This window comes from Bos indicus, chromosome 4 (genome assembly GCF_029378745.1).
Source record: "Bos indicus isolate NIAB-ARS_2022 breed Sahiwal x Tharparkar chromosome 4, NIAB-ARS_B.indTharparkar_mat_pri_1.0, whole genome shotgun sequence".
NCBI classification, from domain to species: domain Eukaryota; kingdom Metazoa; phylum Chordata; class Mammalia; order Artiodactyla; family Bovidae; genus Bos; species Bos indicus.
In genome coordinates this window covers 103,363,060-103,370,412 of record NC_091763.1, presented here as the reverse complement: position 1 = coordinate 103,370,412, position 7,353 = coordinate 103,363,060, and the positions used below count along the sequence as shown (strand labels likewise).

General features: G+C 45.5%; 1 non-coding gene across 1 annotated transcript; it reads left to right on the top strand.

The window, feature by feature from the left end:
• The first annotated feature begins 2,740 nt into the window (after positions 1 to 2,740).
• TRNAA-CGC (transfer RNA alanine (anticodon CGC)) lies at positions 2,741 to 2,813 on the top strand. The gene has a single exon. It is a non-coding gene; the product is annotated as a tRNA-Ala (tRNA).
• Positions 2,814 to 7,353: the final 4,540 nt, after the last annotated feature.

Here is a 7,353-nt window from a genome sequence, read left to right as displayed (position 1 = left end):
ACTTGTGCACAACAAAAGAGGGTGTGGTGAGGGACTTCCCTAGGGGTCCAGTGGCTAAGACTCCGTGCTCCCAATGCAGGGGACCCAGGTTCCATCCCTGGTCAGGGAATTAAATAGTACGTGCTGCAACTAAGAGTTCGCATGCCACAACTAAAGATTCCACATGTGGCAACAAAGATGGAAGATCCTGCATGCTGTCACTAAGATTCGGCATAGCCACATAAATAAATAAAAAATTTAAAAAGACAACTGTAATAGTGTTTCTTTACACTATAGGAGAAAGGGATAGTTAGGGAGCTTGGGGTCGACATGTACACACTGCTATATTTTAAATGGATAACCAACAAAGACCTACTGTATAGCATAGGAAACTCCGCTCAATGGAGTTGAGCAGGTCCCGCTCAACATTATATGGCAGCCTGGATGGGAGGGGAGTTGGGGGGAGAAGGGATACATGTCTATGTATGGCTGAGTCCCTTTGATGTCCATTGTTAATCAGCTATGCGTGTGCTAAGTCGCTTCAGTTGTGTCTACTTCTTTGAGATCCCTTGGACTGTAGCCCTCCAGGCTTCTCTCCCTGGGAATTCTCCAGGCAAGAATACTGGAGTGGGTTGCCATGCCCTTCTCCAGGGAATCTTTCCCACCCAGGGATCAAACCTGTGGCTCTTATGTCTCCTGTATTGGCAAACGCATTCTTTTACCACAAGAACGACCTGGGAAGCCTCCAATACAAAATAAAAAGTTTAAAAATTAAAGAAAAACTTAATATCATCCCCCCCCAAAAAAATAAATAAAAAGAGGACTGTGGTGAATGAATCTTGGAAGCACTGAATAATTTTGTATGGCCAGCGGTTTTCCAAAACTTCTCCATAGACTGTTCTCGGGTAAGAGGAGAGTCCATGGAAATTGAAGCATGTGAGAGTGAAGGAGAGGGGGCACAGGGCAGCCGTCACATCCCCACGCTGGGGCTTTTCTGCACCTCGGGTCACAGGCTGGTGCAGCAGGACCTGGAGATTGCCCTGGGGCAGAGGCTTCGTGAGCCAGCGCTGGTTTCTCTGACAACACAATCCAGTTGGGATTCCAGGGGCTTCCAGGCTGTTCTTCCCAAGTGCCATGGAGTAGAAACCACTGACTGCCCAGGTCATAGCCAGGACTCCGTGTTTTACCTCATCAGGATTTCCTTGCTTAACTTCCTCCTGCTTTTATTTTCCTTATGTGAAAATCAGCATCTACTCCAGTGGGTTGTTAGGAGTTATGAGCTCATAGATGTGAACCATACAAGAGACACCAAAGTGTCGGGTCGTGTGACTAGCCTCCTTAGTCTCAACCTTCTGCTGGCTGTTTTCTGCCTCTCAGCCTGTACTTGCAGCGCCCTCAGCTTGTTGCAGAAAATTCAGCTTTTCCAATAGAACTTGACCAGACTCTCAGCCATACTGGCTTGCAGGTCCCAGGCAAAAAGGGGCTTCTCCTAATAGAGCTGTGTTTCTTTCCATCCGTGTATGTTTTATTTTAACTAAAATACATGCAAAGTAATATTTACCATCTTAACCATTTTTCAGTGGCTCTCAATACGTTCACGTTTTGTGCAGCCATCACCACCATCCATCTCCTGAGCTCCCTCCATCCTGCAAAACTGAAACTCGGTATCCAGCAAACAACCACTTTCTGTTTCCAGCTCCCCCAGCCACTGGCAACCACTGCTCTACTCTCTCTCCTTCTGAATTTGACTAGTCTAGGCACCTCATGTAAGTAGAACAGTGCCCTTAGTCTGAATGGCCACAATTTAATTAGTTGCTTCATTACTATGTGATAAGAATGGCCAACTTGCTACCAAGAGAAGGATCTCCACCTTCTTTGACTGGGCTGATTCAGCATGCTGGGGTCCCTTGCCATCCCTCATTTATTTATTTGGCCGCATTGAGTCTTAGATGCAGCACTCAGGATCTCTGTTGAGTCATGTGGGACCTTTTCCTTGTGGCGTGTGGGCTCCAGGTCATGCAGGCTTCAGTAGTTGTGGCGCACGGGCTTAGTTGCCCCAAGGCACGTGGGATCTCAGGTCCCCAACCAGGGATCAAACCCATGTCCCCTGCACTGCAAGGCAGATTCTTAACCACTGGACCACCAGGGAAGTCTTGCCATTCCTCATTCTTGATGCCAGTTTCTATAGCAAGACTCTTCCTAGGGTGAACTGCAGAAAGCCCTGCCCAATTTGCTTAGGCAAAAAAGGAATCCATTGGCACATGTAATTAAAAGTTCAGGGTGGAGAGGGAGGGCTCCAGGTAAACCTGAACCAGACTCTTAAAACTATGCCATCAAGACAAGCATCTCCCTATCTTGGCTCCATTCTTCTTCATATAGGCTTCATTCTCAGACTCCACACGATGGAAACTGCTCCAGGACCACATTTTCCTGGTTGCATGTTCAGCAGGAGAAAGAGAGCTTCTCTTACCTTAATAATTCAGATAAAACTGTGGCCCTCACTGACCTTGCTGGCATCTGGGTCACGTGTCCACCCTTGAACTAGTCTCAATGATAAGATCTGGGTCGTATGTCCAAGGCTGTAGCTGAGGTCAAGGCCATCTTCACCCAAGTCATAGGACTGAAGGTGGGGAGGAGACAAAGGAACTCTCAAAGGACGAAATGCTACTCTCCCAGGCTGCTGGGCAGGAAGAATACAGCAAGCGTTTCCCATGTAGACAGTGGAACAGGAAAGCCCTTTAGAAAGAATAAGGTAAGGACTTCCCTGGTGGTCCAGTGGTTAAGACTCTGTGCTCGCAATGCAGGGGGCCCAGGTTCAATCCCTGATCAAGGAACTAGATCTCACAGGACACAACCAAGTCCTAGTGCAGGCAAATAAAGTTCTTTCAAAATAGAAGTTTGTTTAAAAAAGAATAAGGTAAATCTGTGTCTGTTGATTTGGAGCAGTCTCCAAGCTAAGCTAAAAAAGAAAAAAAAAAGGAAGATGCATAAGACTGGCAGAGGGTGTGTCCATCTCTGGCCACCAAAAGGCAAGGATGTGTGCGTGGGCGCTGGCACAGGAGTGAAGATAGTTATGAGAACACACAAGAAAGGGTTAATGGGTATTTATCTCTGTACAGTAGAACTAGGGGGTGTGGAAGGAAGAATATTTTTTGTTTTCAGTTCTTGCGCATTTTCATTAAATATCAACCGACCACAGGCCCCATATTTAAGTTGCATTCAGAGCACCTATGTCAGAATTTTTATCTCACAGAAGCCGGGAAAGATCACTGGGAGTAAGGACTCTGAGGTCTGGCTGAGATTTTGACTGAGGGGCAACGGACCTGGGATAGCAAGGCCAGGGGGCCTGGGCCAGGAGCTGGGCAAAGCAGGGCCACCAGTCATGTTTTCTGTGTCAGGGGTGGAGGCTGGGGAGACCTTCAGAAGGAAGGGGAGCTTGAGGCTCAGCTCTGAGAGCTCACGACTGGGGACCACCCTCCTTTTTCAGAAACAGAGAGAGAGTCGGCATGTGGGTGGGCCTGATTTGGAGTCCAGAGCATCTTTGAAAGGAGCTCAGAGCAGTTACAAGTCCACTTAGATCCCTTTTTGGCACCCAGGCTCCAAAGACACCCCAGAAGTGATTGATTTTGCTTCAGCCATGAACCCACTTACCATTATTTAAGGTGATTACCATTTACATCACAGTTTCCTCGGTGGCTTAGTGGTAAAGAATCTGCTTGCAAAGCAGGAGACATAAGAGATGCAAGTTCGATCCCTAGGTTGGGAAGATCCCCTGGAGGAGGGCATGGCAACCCACTCCAGTATTCTTGCCTGGAGAACCCATGGACAGAGGAGCCTTGCGGGCTATAGTCCATGGGGTCGCAAAGAGTTGGACATGACTGAGCAACTAACACAACAGCAACTGTGTAGGAGAAACATTCTGCAAATTGCTAAAACGGGTCACATCAACTCCATGGCATCCTGTCTGAGTCCAGGACAGTGTCTGCTCCTGTGTGTTAAGACTTTACCAGGTGCTGCTCAGGTGGCTCAGCCAACTCACAACTGTACAGAGTTAGGAACCCAGGAGACACCCATGACCCAGGAACTTCCAGCCACCTTCACAGACACCCCACTGCCCCAAAATCTGAAAATCAAGCCGAAAGGGATCAAACAGCCTTCCTTCAACAAATTCTGTTAACAGTTACTGAGCAGCAAATACACACTGAGCAGGGCACTGGGTGCTGGGAACACAGAGGCCAAGGACACACCCAGCCCTGGCACTCAGAGCTTCATGACAAGGGCCCCACCAGCGCATGGAAGCCGGGTCGCTTGGTGAGCGTCCTGGGTACCAGCTCTGACAGTGAGCTGTATTTGCTGATGGAAGCAACTTCTGCGGTCAAGAAAAGCTAGTCTTGGGACTTCTCTGGTGGTCTAGCAGTTAAGACTCCACACTCCCAGTGCAGGGGGAGCAGGTTTGATCCCTGGTTAGGGAACCAAAATCCCACATGCTCTGCAGCCAAAAAAAAAAGCTAGTGTTGGCCAAAAGATTGACTTTAGGATAAGAATGATGTCTTCAATAATAATCCTGCTCCAAACCGCTGCCTCATGCATTAGCCTTCTCCCTGGAGGGTAACAGGAACCTGTAAGGGACACAAAAAACTTAAACTGGCTGAAGATGAAAACCAAATCTGACTTTGTGCCTTTTTTTCCAAAACAACCAAAATAAACACATTTTTTAAATTATAAAGCTAATACAGAAAATGTTTTCATGCAGGCAATATGTAAATTTTTAAATACCTTTTGCTAGAGTTTGGTATACTTCGTGTGCTTCTAAACACCTTTTAATATATGTAAAATAAGTATTTATGATTTTTTTTACAAAAATGAAGCTAATACATCCTGCAACTTGCTTCTTGTGTCACTTCCTATAGCTCTATAACATTTTTTTTTAACATATAGAATTCCACAGAATGGAGATACCATAATTATTACTACTTCATTATTCTCCTATGGATGGACATTTAAATTATTTGTAATTTTTTTAATAGTACGAGCAGTGCTGCGATAAATATTCCAGCACATTTACTTCTGTGCCCTGTACAGGTGTTTCTGTGGAAGAAGTTTCTAGAAGAGGAATTACTGGGTAAAAAGTTATCTGAAATGGTTCAACTCAAAACACTGTGAGTAAACATTCTGCAGAGCCGAGAGTTATAAAATAACGCACAAGATTAATTATTCAGAGTGAGAGTTGAAGTGTGCCCAAGGGTATGCTTCGTGCCTTTGCACTGCCTGGTCAGAAATATTCCACTTTCCTCCTGAGGACAGGAAATCAGCAAAGCAGGATTTCTGAACCGGGTCTCCCTGACCTCACTGACGGGAACGTGTGAAGGGTTTTGATGGCAGCATCAGAATCATTCATGGACTGAACACATCAGTTGATCACAGGAGGGAAGGGACCACAGGTGAGCCTAAGCCCTCAGACTCCTACTAAGTGCTGTTCTGAAGAGAGAACAGCGCCCCCAAGAGGCGTTTAGGTGTCAGCACCTGTCCTCACACAAGGGGCTGTATCTCTTCCTGCTTAGTTTCTCACTTCCTCTAAACCCACCCAGTAAATACTCACAGTCTAAACCTCTTAAAGAAAAGTAATACCATACGATCCAAGAAGACTCTGGGTAAGTTGTAGTGAGTCTGAGTCTTAGTGTTCTCATTTTGTGTGACCAAAGTGCCATGATATGTAGTCGTGTGTAGTTTTTCAAAGGTGTAGAACAGTTATCCAGTGAGTGGGGCTCACTTAGCCAGCATCCACCTCTCACTGCAATCCTGCCATTGTCCCTGCATAACTGAGGGCTTCCCAGGTGGCGCTAGTGGTAAAGAACCTCCCTGCCAATACAGGAGACATAGCCGATGAAGGTGCCATCCCTGGGTTGCAAAGATACCCTGGAGGATCCCTGAGTTGGGAAGATCCCCTGGAGGAGAAATGGCAACCCACTCCAGTATTCTTCCCTGGAGAATCCCATGGACAGAGGAGCCTGGCGGGCTACAGACCATAAGGTCGCAAAGAGTCAGACACTGAAGCGACTTAGCACACAGGCATGCATGCAGTATATTACTGAACATTAAGCGATGCTCCAGAAATGATACAAACTGGCACGATGGTTTGAAAAAAGGTCACAAAGTAAAAAAGAAACTAGTAACAAGTAGACAAGTTAACAAGTAGTTAACTCGCAGTATGAGAATAAGCACAGGAACACTCTGGATTGAGATTTTTTTAAACTATATTTGGTTTATAATATTGTGTTAGTTTCAGGTGTACAGCAAAGTGGGTCAGTCGTATTTTTCAGATTATGTTACATTATAGGTTATTACAAGATATTGAATATTGTTCCCCGTGTTATATAGTAAACCATTCTTGCTTATCTATTTTATATATAGCAGTGTGTACCTGATAATTCCATATTCCTAATTTATCCCACCCCTGCCTTCCCCTTTGGTAACTGTAAGTTTGTTTTTTTATGTTTGTGGGTCTGTTTCTATTTTGTAAATAGATTCATTTGTATTCTTGTTTTTAGATTTCACATATAAGTGATATATGATATTTGTCTTTTTCTGTCTGATTTATTTCATTTAGTATAATAATCTCTGTGTCCATCCATGTTGCTGAAAATGGTGTTATTTCACTCTTTTAACAGCTGGGTAATATTCCGTTATGTATATATACACCAAAACTTCTTTCAGATTGAGTTGTTTTTTTTTAAGGAGCAATTCAGGAGTCAAATAAACCCAAAAAGCCATGTCCCAGGGTTTTGCAACTTCTGCACTGTTGACATTTTGGTCTAGATGATTCTTTGTTACTGGAGTAGGTGGGTGGAGGGGGGCTGTCCTGTGCAATGTGGGATGTGTAATGACAGCAGGAAATGAAAAGTGAAATTTAGTTGCTCAGTCATGTCTGACTCTTTGCAACCCCATGGACGGTAGCCTAACAGGCTCCTCTGTTTACAGAATTCACCAGGCAAGAATACTGGACTGGATTGCCATTTCCTTCTCCAGAGGATCTTCCCAACCCAGGGACTGAACCCAGGTTGGGTTCAATGTCTCCTGCATTGCAGGCAGATTCTTTACCATTTGAGCTACAGGGAAGCCCTAATGACACCATTCAGTTCAGTCCAGTTCAGTCACTCAGTCATGTCCGACTCTTTGCGACTCCATGAACTGCAGCACGCCAGGCCTCCCTGTCCATCACCAACTCCCGGAGCCACTCAAACCCATGTCCATCAAGTCGGTGATGCCATCCAACCACCTCATCCTCTGTGGTCCCCTTCTCCTCTGGCCCTCAATCTTTCTCAGCATCAGGGTCTTTTCCAATGAGTCAGCTCTTCGCATCAAGTGGCCCAAGTA